The following is a 13,480-nucleotide window of genomic DNA, read 5'->3' on the forward strand; positions in this document are numbered from 1 at the left end:
AATCGCTGGAACACTGCTTCCACGAGAGCCCATTTAACTCCCATTAGAAGCTGGCCCAGCTCCTTCATCCTTTACCCGTATCGTTAGAGGCATACTTAAATACACACATTTACTTGCGCCCCGGGTTTGATCAGTCATAGCAACAAATATCACCTTTAAATAGACTGGACAGCATTTGCAGACCTGCGCTGGGAGTGATTTGTTTTATATCCACTCATTAACTTGCATTTATCTACCTACACATGCGTGACACTATTTGGCCATTCAGAAAGGGAGTGATTAAACACACTTAGCTTTCAAAGCAATGAGCATGATAAGACGTTTTCAATAACGTGAGCCATTTAAACGACATCACACCAAAGCACTACTTAGATTTTGTTGTATCTTGCACAGCTGGAAGGAAAGAGACTAAAAAAAAAATAATCAGGAACAATTAAGAACAACGAGTAAGTTACACACTCAAACCCAAGAGCTCTGGATTGAATTACGTGGGGTCTTGGTGGAAGACGGTGCCTGTGTCCCACGAAGCCCTATGAGGTTGTGGTCCCTCGGTTCCAGCACAGACACCGGCCCCTGCTACACGACCTTACGCAGAAGGCATGCCCCAAGAGCGACGCGTGAGCAGACCCTGCTAATGGCAGTTGTCACAAGCAGAAATATGTGTGAATCATCTGTTGAACCTGCCTGGTTAGTGCCACTTCATAGGTCCAGTGTTCTGCTGCAGGAGCAAAGCGCTGGGTTTTGCTCCTCCATTATTCTCAGGCTGCTCCCCAGGAGCCAGCGAGGGATACACGGCCTAAAGAAAACCACCGTAAGGCAGACTCAAACACAGCCTGTCCCCACACCTAGCTATTCAGTGACCAAACAACAGACACAGCAGGTTCCCTGGGGGCAGGTCTGAGACTATTCGATATTTTATTAGCAGGTCACATAGTATTTTATTAGTAAGTCACAGACTGGCCTGCAGGTCATGCTTGGAGAGACAGCAAGCGAGTCAGAAGACAAGCTACAGGTTCACATACAATCTTGATGGACCAGACAAGCATTAAAACCACATTTAAGGAGCCCACCAACAGGGACCAACACACAACTCCTACACCGGACAGGCAGGACTCACCAGTTGCACAAAGGCCAACTGAGCAGCAGCCAGCAAGGTGGCACTGCAGAAAGCAGCTGAGGTTTATTGAGGAGCACAAGCTCAATGAGTCAACAGCATCCCACTGCTGTGGGAAAAAAAAAAAACAAAAACAAAACCCAAACCAAACATTGTCCTGGGGTAGATGCCCGGGAGCACTGCCTGTTGGACAGGCAAAGTGCAGCATGGAAGGAGTCCAGATGGGAGCAGCCTCCAGCTGGCCCACGTCTCTTCGTGTTGCACATAATAGTGGACGAACGAGGGAGTGGGGAAGGACTTGGAGGTGACCAGCAAGGAGAGGGCGTAGGGGCTGACATCATGCCACTATAAAAAAAAAAAAAAAAGGGCGGAGAAAAAAGTTCCTAACATGTAAGATGGTGATACAGCATTCTCCAGGGAACGAGAGGAGATGGAAAGGACTTAAACCGCACTCAGGGAGATTTAGAAGTCTGTTCCTACATCTCTCCTCCCTGCTGGGCTAGGAAAAGTATGAGATTGCCTAAAGAAGTTAAGGTTAAAAAAAAAAAAAAAGTTAGAAGAACATCTGTCAGCAACGTTTTGGTTCAGCTCACCCCCTGCCCCCCGGTAGGGCTGACTACAACTGCTCCAAGTTCCTTCTCTACACCTGCTGCTGCCATGGGTACACGTAAATGGGGGCCCTGCAGCCAGCAAAGGCGCTTTAAAGCTCGATTGCCATTTCCACCATTTCTTTTCAAGAGCACGCGTGTTCAGTATTGCATCTCTCCCCACCTTCTACAGCCATCTCACAGCAGGATCTCAGGCTAACAGCACTTCTCCTAAGACTGCCCCCCAAAAAGAGGACAGTTAACCCAAACGAGAGAACCACCAAAAGCGGTTCAGCTGATGCAGAGCACAGGCTTCTTCTGGTGCAAACAAACTCCTGAGCACCAAGAGCTACAATTTGCTTTGAGCCTCAGTTTCATTACATGATTCGCAGCTCCAACACAAATCTCACCTGCAGTTACTCCGGCTTTATTCACACCTGGACACTTCACATGCAAACCAGTGGCTGCAAAAGGGGCCCATTTAGACATTTGCTCCCGAAGCAGAGGCACTGTCTCACCTCGGGGGGAACCCACCAACAAGTCTTTGAAGACTTCCATTTTCACATCAATGCCGGTCACCACGAAACCAGTGTGAACTCCAGAGGATAAACCATCAGATCTCTGGCAAAGATAATTACAACTTCCTCTTGGGAGCCACAAAGCTTTTAAACAGTTCAGCCTAGTTTTACAGAAATGTCATGGGTACCTTCAACAGGATTTTCAGGAAGGTCCCTTGAAGTCAGGCTGTGGCTTCAAAACATCTGACGTGTTGAATGCTGGGGACAAGAGCCCTACGAGTGCTGTGCAAGCTGTTCTTCACAAATGAATGCTCTGATACTTCAAAGACACCCCCCGTACTTCCTCCAGCTCTGGCTTCAAGGAGAATATATTCGTAACGGGGAAGAAAAAAAGAGTAACTTTTGAGGAACTCCTAGCACTGACAAGTGGAGAAACAACAACAAAAGCTATCAGTACTACCCCTTGATTGCCAGCTACAAGATTTGAGAACATTGAGATGTTTAACACATAGGGCAGATGGATGGGGAAGAGAAAAATGCCCTCACACATCCAAGTCACCGGCACAAGAGCACCAGGGTAAAAAGATGCAAACAGCTTAGACCTACAGATTCCAGCGGGCTGAGACACAAGTAGACAAAATCTGCAGCTAGACCATCGTAAATCTGACCGGAGAGGCGATCAGAGAGGGACGCCTGCAGCTGCAAGAGCTGCCAGCTGAAGCAGAGCCAAAGTGGCAGCGGGAGACGCTCACAGCTACCGGTGGAACGGCGGAAGAACCAGCAGAAAGTTTCCAGGAGCTGCTGGAAGATCCAAGAAAGCTTGCAGCAAGCTCTGCTTTCCCATGCTGTGCCCAGACGTGGAAGGGTAAACAGCTGATAAGGAGGTATGCGCTGCAAAGCCCCTGCTCTGCCAGCCAGAACAACCGTGCTGCCACGCAGCCTCAGCCCCAAGGACGACTCGCAGCTCCCGTGCCGGATGCCCACCTCCCCGGAGCCAGTTTTGCCGCTGGCAGTCCCGATCTCTGGAGATTTGATCCAAAGGGGATCTGATGCTGGACAACAGCTGCAAAGAGCTTTGAGCCGACGAGTTTCTGCCTCGTGTTGCAGTTACAACACACAAAGATACAACATACCCATGCAGGATATCCCCAGATACCAGAATTTCAGCTCCTGCTTCAGCTATTTGTCACAGTAAAACATTTTAAGCCCAAGCATGCTAGCAGCATTCTTTAAACTAAAGTGACAGATAATATCCCGCTTTAGAGCTCCGAAGTGAGAACCTCGCTACTCATTTCAATAACCAAGATAAACATTGTATTTAATGGCTGTATTAACGCGCAGAAATACACTTCGGAAAGCAAGGCAGACTTACAGTTCTGGCTTCTGCAGAATTTAAACTCTCAATTAAAGATGAATTCCCCTGAACAGGGAAAAACCACTCATTTCTTCTAAACAGAAAGCAAGCGCAAATTCTGCCTTAGCGTCTCCAGACGGCTCTGCTGCTTCCCACCCTGCTCACCACTTCGCCACGCAGCGCGGGAGCGCTAGCGGAGCTGAGCGACGCTCGTCAGAGCCCCGCGGACGCAGAGCGTGCCACGAGTCCTGTCGGTTCTCAGCTGCGGTCACTGCTCTGCTGGCGGGATCTGCAAGAGGCGAACCTACGCAGCCTTAGGCTCAGCCCAACCTCACCGGCTTCCCTCCATCCCTCTGAAAGGCTGAGCATGCTTGAGCTGGCGAGTGCCTGGAAATCCTCACGCCTTGGGTAAAAAACGAGCCCTCGGGGCGCCGCAGCACCTTCAGTTGGTCTGCGCGACCAGAAGCAAATATCAATATCCGAATATTCGTCTGCTTTGCTGCTCCTCAGGCAATGCCTCTCACTGCTGCTGCCCTCCGCAACACACCAGCGTGCAGCACTAAGGTGCTCTGCTGCTCTTCTACCACGACCAGGACACCGATCTTTAATTCACTTAAACACTTTCAATTCGTACTTTTGAGGGGGTCTAAATACACATATAAACACTCCTTTGGGTGGAACAGGGAGAAAGCGTTTGCAGCTTGCTTTGTTCAGCTGAGGGGCTGGACAGGTTTATATACAGCTGCATGAGTTTTCCAGCCTGCTAGAAAGGAAAGAAAATGAGGACTGCAGTACACAAAGCCCTAATCTATTTGGGAAAGCAGAAAGCTCCAAGAGCTGCAATGAGACCTTGGGGGCAGCACCTGAAGCCACTTTCCTTTTTTTTTTTTTTTTTTTAAATTTTTAAATTGACTACATTTCATTTACACACACCAGAGACTCCTCCAAAAGGAACTATCTGACCTTCAAGTGCTCTAAACACTGCTCTACGTAGGGTGATTACAGCTAACTAGGTTTTAATCACATTTAAGTACTGAAAAGTACAAAACACTTGCTTCCCTGCCCCTCCATGGCCCATCTCTCACCACTGCCTCCCATGGTTTCCTTGGAAACATATGCAAGCTTAAATTGGATTGACATTCACTTAGTGGACAGATGGAGTTTGGAACAGTCCAGAGCCTGAAATTCAAGGCCGAGTCTTGGGATATGTCGGGTTATCAGCACAAAAAACCACCCCCCAAAGCTCCCCAAATCCCCAAACTTTGTGGAAAGGTTAAGGATCACCTAATTATTCAGTAATGAGCTTTGAGGTGGCATCTAAGGCAGGGTCAGCGGTTACCCATTGTGCTTGCATGAAAGCATCGGGCTAAGCACGCGACATTTTTGTTCGGAGGGAAGGATTTAATTTTTGTTAAGCGCTGAGAAAACAGAAGAGTTCTTAAGCTCATTAGTGGTTTCAGGCAGGACAAGTGATGCAGATCACACGTATGCTGGGCGCAGACGAGAGCCTTTCGCAGGTAGCGACGCACCATCCGCGCTGTAATTACGCTACTCGCTCGCAGAACTTTGCCAGGCTGAAGTTATCCCTGATGACCGATGCTGACCTGCAGCCCCCTTCTTCCCCAGCACCAGGAGGGATAGGAGTTTTATTACACCTTTATAGCCCCGGAGGTGTCAGGACTGCAATCTCAGCAAAGCTGGCAATTTATTCTGAAGTGGGAATTATTCCCTGGCTCTTCTTCCACTGTATGGGAAGAAATGGAAAGAGGAAGAAATGAAAATGGCTTTTTTTTTTTTTTTGAAGGCTGGCTAAACAGCGCTTTGCCCATTGCACTGTCTGTCCTCTCTAACAGGATTTGAAAAGATTCGCTTCTTTGCAACCAGAACACAAGAAGGACAGTAGAAATCCGAAATAACTATATTCCTAGAGATCTTTCACGAAATCAAGCATCTAAGAAAGGGAGAGATGAGATGACAGGGCTCTCGTGAGGCAAAGTGGGGCAGACAGCAGGCACTACATCTTGTGCCTCGCCAGGCGCTCTACCCAGCGCGTGCTTGGTTATCGTAGGTGCCACCCCTGGGTAACCAGGGATGTGTGAGAGCGCTGGGGTTACTAAGTGATTGTTTAGGGCACCGATCCCCACAAAGCCTGCACGAGCAATGGAAGTGAACCAATTTGCTGAAATCCAACAAATTCCCAGTCTGGGATTTACCTGTCCAAGTCATCAAGATTTTCATACCTGTCCTGCCACCCAGCATTTAGCCAGGATTTTAAGAAAATCTCTTCTTCCCTGCCTACCTGTGATTATAGCTGCTGAACCCTTTTCCTCTGCTACCCTGCTCACCTCGGAGAGATCTGCTGTGGCTCCTTAACCTGAACCGCCTCCAACCTTGCTTTCTTGAACTGATTTTGACTGAGCTAGGCAAACAAAGAAACAAAACCAAACATGCCTCTTGCATCTGGTTTTGGGTGTTTGGTTTTGTTTTTTTTTTTAAATTAAAAAAAAAAAATCCCTCCTGCTGCCCACTAGTTTCCTTCACAAGCCGGCGCTTTCCTCCTCCTTCCAAATCCTCCATGTTTATCAATACGTGACTATCGCTGCTTATTCCTCACCACCTGCGTTCCCCCGGTGCCTCCCTCTGCAGAGGGAGATGCCTCAATGCCCCTTTCCACACCGCCCCCCCCAACCCCTCTGCCTTTTTACGGTATTCCCAAACCTAAACCAGCAAGAACGCGCTCCATCTGCCAACTGCCCTAATACCTCCAGCACACCATCCCGTAACACCGTCGCTCTCGCCAGCGTCGAGCCCCCTCCATTCCAGGGTCTGGTTAAAACGCCCTTTAGTGTAAAGAACTTCCCTGGGGCGAGGATTCGGCGTGAGACGGTGCCTCCCGGCTCGGGCAGCGTCCGCCTGCTCTGCCAGCAACGTGCTGCCGCGGCTGCTCGCCCGTGCTCCCGCAGCAGCGCCTTCTCCCTTCCAGCCTGCAAAAGTCAACTCAACCATCTTTTCCTCGCATGCCTCTAACTCCCCGTTTCTTTTCTTTGCTGCCAATTTAAGCCTATTCCAGGTATTGTGCAGGCACTCGAAGATACAATGAAGACAAGCGGCAGAGGATAATGCTGTGCTGCGTGGAGGCAGGCTAAAGCTTGCTATTTTCAGTGCTTTACACAGGCCACAGCCAGGAACAATAGAAGGCCATGCATGGTGTACGTATGAAGCAGCACAGTTCAGCGATGCCCATGGATCTCGATGCTTCTCTAGCACTGCTATTTTATTTAAAGGTTGATGATTCAGACACCGAAAAATAAGCCAACAGCAAAGCTGTTTTATTCAAATCAATGCTAGGAAAATGCCTCCTTTTTCTTTCTAAGAGCATCGTAAATAATTTGAAATACTGACACACGTGCAGTCACTAAAAGCCATCATCTTTTATTTAAAAAAAAAAAATAATAATCAAGCCTGCTGAGCTGGGCAAGCTGTATAGTTTCAAAGCCGAGTATGAGAAAGCCCTTCAAAAAACTGCTTGAAGAACAATGGGTGCCAGCAAGCACTCCTGTGATGTGGCTTACAAAGAGGGGGGGAAGGAATCATAATTTTCTTGTTTAGTCACACCTTTGTTCGAGAGAACTGGGACACGAGGAACACAGCAACTGGCAGCTCTGAACTGAAACATCATCTTATTCCTGAACGCGACACACTTAACAGAAATCCCACGCTCTTCAGCGCCAAAACCGCTCCGGTGCGGCCACGCAGGAGCCCACCCGCTTCTCACGCCGTCTCCAGAAGCGCTCACCTCCGCGGCACGCAGGACGGCACCCGGACCGGCAGCACGTTACGGCAGGAATAAAAGCCCACCCGGGCTGCACGACGCGGCTTTCGGCAGGGGAAGGGGACGGCCACAGCACACCCGCACCCCACAGCCGCCCTCCAGCACCAGCACGCCGGCCGTGCCGCCCCAACGCCGCGCCGACACCCTGCCGATGCCGCGAGGCTCTTTTTCGTCACGGTGCTTGGCCGCACGTGCTCCAGTACAGACCTCTCGAACGCCCGTCCTGCGAGTCCCTAAACGCGCTGGGAAATTTAAACGGCCAAGGAAGGAGAATTACAGAAGGAATGGCTGAAAGCAGCCCTCGGCAAGAATCCAACCGAGCATCTTTAATGAACAGGCACCCAGAAAGTCAGCATTTTTAACAACGGGTGATAAAAGCAGCATTCCCGGCTGTGCCACACGTAAGAAACGCAGACTTCAGGCCCTGAACACGCTGTGCTCTGCGTGAGCTGGTGTGAGCCCACACATGTCCCCCTGTCTCACCAGGTGTTTATTTGCCGTACCCCACGGCGAACGGCACCGCGCGGGCACCAAGCGCGACAGCCCAGCACCACCAGACCCGGGGTGCGTTATACTGCATATTCCCACATTTTTTTTTTAACCAGCCAAGGAAAGACACATTCAGGTCCCCATCACTGAGGGGCTGCTCACCACCCGCCCCAGCAGCGAGCAGGCTCGCGCCAAAGAGAACCCAGGCAGAAATCAGAAGCATCCCTCATCTTATTTCTGGCTCGCATGGACTTAATAACCACACACCCGCTACGAAAGATCTCCTGAAATTCAATGAGTATCAGTGATTAACTGAATAGGGGAAAAACAACTGCTTCTCTGGGCAAGCTATCCTCATTTTCAGCTACATTTCACCAGAACCAGAGAGCAGCACTGCTGTCCCTAGTCGAGGGGCTTGAAATATTCTTTGGAAATTATACGACTGTAATATTGACAGTTCAGAGATTTTTTTTTTGCTTGCTTTGCTCAGCTGACCACACTTTTTACATCTCACCAGCCCTCTGCAGTCTCTCTGGTTGCGTGTGGGTTTTCACCCACATTGCAAGAGCAGAAGTTCACATGTCACAGACAAATTCAATTCCAATGGCACAAACACTGACAGGGGACACAGAACAGGTGCAAAATGAATTCATTTTAAATCAGATTTATATTTATTCTTCTTAATGACATCCAATGGTTTAACTTTTTAATGATAACATCAGTCCCTCATTTCGCTGTACAGCAAGATACAGATTTCCACGGTCCTGTTCCTCTAATGGCAGATATTTTTTTACTCTCACGTGCAATATCACTGCAACTCTGTTCTACTTTTATAATAAACCTTCATGCCAGAATATCAAGTCTGGACAGTAACTGGATAAAGGCCTATTGCATCACCCTGTACAATCACATTTCTTTCTGTCTCAAGAAATGAAACCAGTAGTAGTACACTTAAGTGCATTTTCCCCATTTAAAGAATATCAGTTGCCAGTACGGGGCTTGCAAGTGTGGAAGCTTAGAGGGTTAAATTGTAATGGTCTTGTTGCAGATAACTCATTCACTCGGAGCAGAAATCTGGCCATGAATTTTAATTTATTTTTTTTTTTTTGTCATTAAAAAACCATGCCTTTGGTCCAAGCGAAGGAGGAGATTGCTGTGCTGGACAGCTATGAGGATTTCTGGAGAAACCGTCTCTGCCTCAAAGCCTTAAGAGTCTTCATGCTGAAGCAAGGGGCACAATTCCTCCTCAGCACTGCCTACCAAGTGTGTGTGTCCCCCTTTTTTTTGCTCCCCCTTTTTTTTGCAGTTCGCATCCAGAGGCTACCGACGCTCCCCAGCCTTCACGCTTAGAGGAAATACCTGAGGAGAACCACGAATCCTCAGCTGCCAATCTAACCCGCTCAGTCGCGGCTCACCTGTAACCTGCCTGTACGCAAACACCTCGCGAGGCGACGCAGAAGACCAGAAGCGACGGCCAGGGAGCCCGCCGCGTTCGGAGGAAAGTCCCTGGCTCCGTCCAACCTCCCCACCCGTCGCATCCACGGCCACCCTGGCCCGCGACAGCCTATGGCACAGCCGCACAGCTTGTGTTTGAAGCTATTTTTAGTTTTACGACTTCTTTGGGGCGTTTATTTTTCAGTTTTTGTGTTTCCCAGTTATCTGAACTGCTGTTTCATCTATTATTAACAATATGATAGTTGTGACTTAATTAGTTCAGCTGGCTGGGCACAAAGCGGGGTGTGTTCCTGTCATTACTTCCATGGGGCGTATCACCGCAGTTAGCCAAGTATTAGCTGGGGCAAAAGCCCTGCACAGCTCCTTTCGGATGCAAAGTCTGCACATCTGAGCACACCTTCCTATTTTTGCAGCACCAGACATAACCATTCATTCATTTTCTCATGATCTGAACTTAACGCCAAATAGCCAGCTCGCCTTTGCCTACGATTTCTAATTATTTTTCAGTTGTTTACTCTGGATAGATGTCCTGCTAAGGGCTTATTTTCAGTGCTGCAGTAGCATTAGAAAAGCATTTGCTGAAGGGTGTATTTCCCCAAAATAATCACCAAGCACTATCTAAATCGGATATCCACAGACTGTACCAGCACACGTGTCCCACGGTCCGTACAGCCCCCGAATCACACAGCAGCAATTAACACCATCGCAGCAAACAAAATTAGCTCATGTGTTCTGCCCAGAGAGGTTAGAAATCCAAACAAACAACAAGGCTGTCAGACTGGAGACAGAAAAGTGATGCAGATGACTGGTAAGAAGGACAGAGCACCGACATTAGACTCATTGATATAGCTGGATGAGGGAAAAAAAAACAATCTCAGCAGTGCCTGAAATAGTATTTCTGCTATAGGACCAAAGTTGTGGCTGTTTTTCCCCCAAACGCTACATTTCTAAGTGGCATTGTATCGTTCTGTCCAATCGTCACCATCAACCCACAGCAAACAGAGCATCCAGAAAGGATCCGCTCTCACAAAGTTGAGGGAATCATTTTTACCCACAGGTTTGGCATTTTCCAGCTGATTTTACACCTTTAAGCAATGCTACACTTCGCCGTGGTAGCAATTCTGTTCTGCTCGAGAACAACAGTTGGAAAGCCTGTGCTGCTGCTCCATTTAAAATGCTGCACTGAATTCATTAGGAAAACAAACAGAAATCAATGTTTAAATCCAAAATGTCCTGTTAAATCAGACCAACACACAGTTTCCTATCGCAAGCAAATATTTAGACAGTTCCAGCTGAAGCTGGAGAACGACTCAGGTAGCCAGGACATGACAAACGTGAAGGATGGTTCGGGATGAATACGTTAGCAGGATACTTCTGTTAAAGCGATCAGCAGCGGGCTGGTATTTAAATCACATTAAGATTTCAAAAGCATCCGTCTATCACACAGCTCATGTCACCCTACCTCTCACAACCGTAAGGACCGAAAACCTTAAAATAAAACCCCGAGACCCCAGAACACCGTCCTGCAACCGCAGCCCCAAAGATCACACAGAGCCCGCCAGTCTGGAGCGAGCGCTTTCTAATTGTGGCAAACTGATGGACAGATCAATTAACCAGGCTCGCAAAAGCCCAGAAAAGCCTTTCGCTTTGAGGTTCGCCTGCTCCTGACAATGATGACTTCAGATGGAGAGCGAGCACGAGGGGCAGCTGTATTCTTTAAAACAAAACAAAACCAGAACCTCTTTCAGATAAGCACTCGTGGAAAGAGAGGGAGGGAGAGGGCTGGGGGGGGGGTGTGGGAAGGCAAACTGAACAGATCCCAAACGCTCGTATTTTTCAAGTTTTTGTGGCTGCTCTTTTGGAAAACAGGGGGTGCCTGTGACTCCCCGTGCTGGGGCACGGGCAGAGAGCCGGTGGGGCACGGGCATCCCCGCCTCGGCGGCTGCCTGTCGAGCAGTCGCCCGGAGAGCACTTGCTCGCCTGCCGAGATCTGCCCAGTCACATGTGCTGGCTCCTGCGCCTCGTAGAAGCAGCTGGAAAAGAGGGAGCCAGCGGAGCTGCCTCCATTAGGAGCTACCGCTACACAAAAGGAGAAGAGGAAACAAGCCCTCAGCCACCGGGGCTACCGACAGGAAAAGAGATGTCCAGGGCCACGGGAAACGCACGGCAAGTGCAGGCGAGAGAAGGCCTGGGGCTGGGGGGGTGGGGGGTGTGTTTTGATGAAAACCATGATGAAAATTAAAACTCCGCCGCCCCCCGAAGAGGCTCGATGCCACCTGCGCTCCCGTCCGCGCTCTGCTCGCAGCCCGCACCGCATCGCCGCTGCCTTCCAGCGAACCCGGAGAAAGTCGACGAACTTGCCCGCTCGACTGACGGCCGTCCAGGCGAGGGGCTGATTTCCACGGTCAGGCGTGGGCCCCCGCCCCCCCCCCCCCCCCCAAAAAAAAAAAAAGACACCCCCACCCACCAGCCCTCTGCAAACTTCTCGATGGCCAGAGCTGGTTTTGCTCCCGAAATCCCCTCCCCTGCCCCCGGCACGGAGGGAGCCGGAGGAGAGCGGCTCTACCAACCCACGCTCTGGGCGGTTTTCCCCAGGAATCGCCTCAAAACGGGCGATGTGCTGACGAGCCCTCACCTTCCCGCTGGGGCGATAAGCCCCCACCGAGCCCGCACCGGTTCCAGCCCCCGCAACTTCCCCGGCCCGCAGGCCTGGCCCACCGCCGCCCCCCCCCCCCCGCCGCCTGTCAGACGGCCGCCGGCCCCGCCGCCTTTGTCCTGCCGAGCCGCCGGGGCCGGACGGGCTCGCCCCGAGGGAGGACCCGCCGGGCCGGGGCGGGGAGCGGGGGGGGCGGCGGGGCCGGTTGAGTGGGGGGGGGGGTGGGGGTGGGGTGTTAGGCTGAACCTCGGCCTCGCACCGCCGGGACTTCGCAAGTTAACGGCCGCCGCGCCCGCCCAACCACCGCCCGCACCTGAGGGCGGCCCGGCCCGGCCCACCTGCCCCCGAGGCCGCTTCCCCGCGGGGCACCGAGCCGCGGCCGCCCGCCATGCCCTCCCAGCGCTCCCACCGCCGGAGCCGCCCACCCCCGTCGGCGAGGAAAGTTCCCGGTGGCCCCGCGCTTCCCCTCCTCCCCCCCCGCCCCCGCTCCGGGGCGGCGGCACCTGCTCCCGGCCCGCCGGAGTTCCCGGCACCGCGGGCTCCTCCGGGCGGTCGGCACGGCCGCGTGGGGACTCACCGGGGCGCGCTCCCGCGCCGCGGGGCTGCCGCAGGCCCCGGTTGGGGAAGAGATTCAGCGACGGGAGCCCTCCCGGGGCGCCCGAGTCCCGGGCTCCACGCTGCTGCGTCAGCGCCGCCGCCGCCTCCTCCTCCTCCGCCACCGCCGCCGCCTCTTCGGCAACCGCCCGGCTGCGGGATGGGGATGAGGCGCCCCCGCTGCTGCCGCTGCCGCCGCCGCCGCCCGCCCTCGCCGCAGGGCGTCGCGATCCGGCGCGGCCCGGGCGGGCGGGCGGCGCGCAGAGGCCGGGTGCGGGCGGGCGGGGGCGGGTGCCGGGGCCGGGGCCGCGGGAGGGGAGGGGAGGGGGGAAAGGAGGAGGAGGAGGAGGAGGAGGCGCCGCCACCGCCGCTCGCCGCCGCGAACTCCCCGCAAGCCGCCAGCCCCTCCGTCCTCCTTCCTGCTTCCTCGTCCATTAGCCAATCGCCGACCGCCGCTCCGCCACTCGCTCCGCCGGACCGGCCAATCGCGACCGCTCCTGCTCGCCGCCACCGGCCAATCGCCGCGCACGCCCCCGCCCCTCGGCCCCACCCCCTCAGCGACCCGCTCCCCCCCCCTCCACCCTCCCGGTCCAGGCCCCCCCCCCCCCCCCCCCCCCCCCCGCGATCTCCCCTCACGGCCGCGGCCGCGCCCGGTCCGTACCCCCCCCCGCCCCCCGCGGCCCGGAGGCACCGGGATAAGCGCCGCGGTGCCGGGGGTGCCGCCCCCCCCGGGGGGCACAGCCGAGCTGGGGGCGCCGGGGAAGCCCCCGACCCCGCGGTTCCCTTCCAGGACGGGGAGCGTGAGGCGCGGCCCCGCTCTCTCCTGTCAGCGCCGCCCGGGCTGCGGGGAGCGGCGGCCACCGACGGTTTTCCCAGCGGAG

General features: G+C 53.1%; 1 protein-coding gene across 1 annotated transcript in view; it reads right to left on the minus strand.

The window, feature by feature from the left end:
* Positions 1–12,592, minus strand: part of BAHD1 (bromo adjacent homology domain containing 1) — a 37,253-nt gene extending 24,661 nt beyond the window's left edge. The window contains exon 1 of the mRNA XM_086472226.1: positions 12,583–12,592. The gene's annotated coding sequence lies outside the window, so the exon portion shown is untranslated. The remainder of the gene's footprint in view (positions 1–12,582) is intronic.
* Between the last annotated feature and the right edge of the window lie 888 nt (positions 12,593–13,480).

Source organism: Leptosomus discolor, chromosome 12, assembly GCF_034619465.1.
Source record: "Leptosomus discolor isolate bLepDis1 chromosome 12, bLepDis1.hap2, whole genome shotgun sequence".
Classification (NCBI taxonomy): domain Eukaryota; kingdom Metazoa; phylum Chordata; class Aves; order Leptosomiformes; family Leptosomidae; genus Leptosomus; species Leptosomus discolor.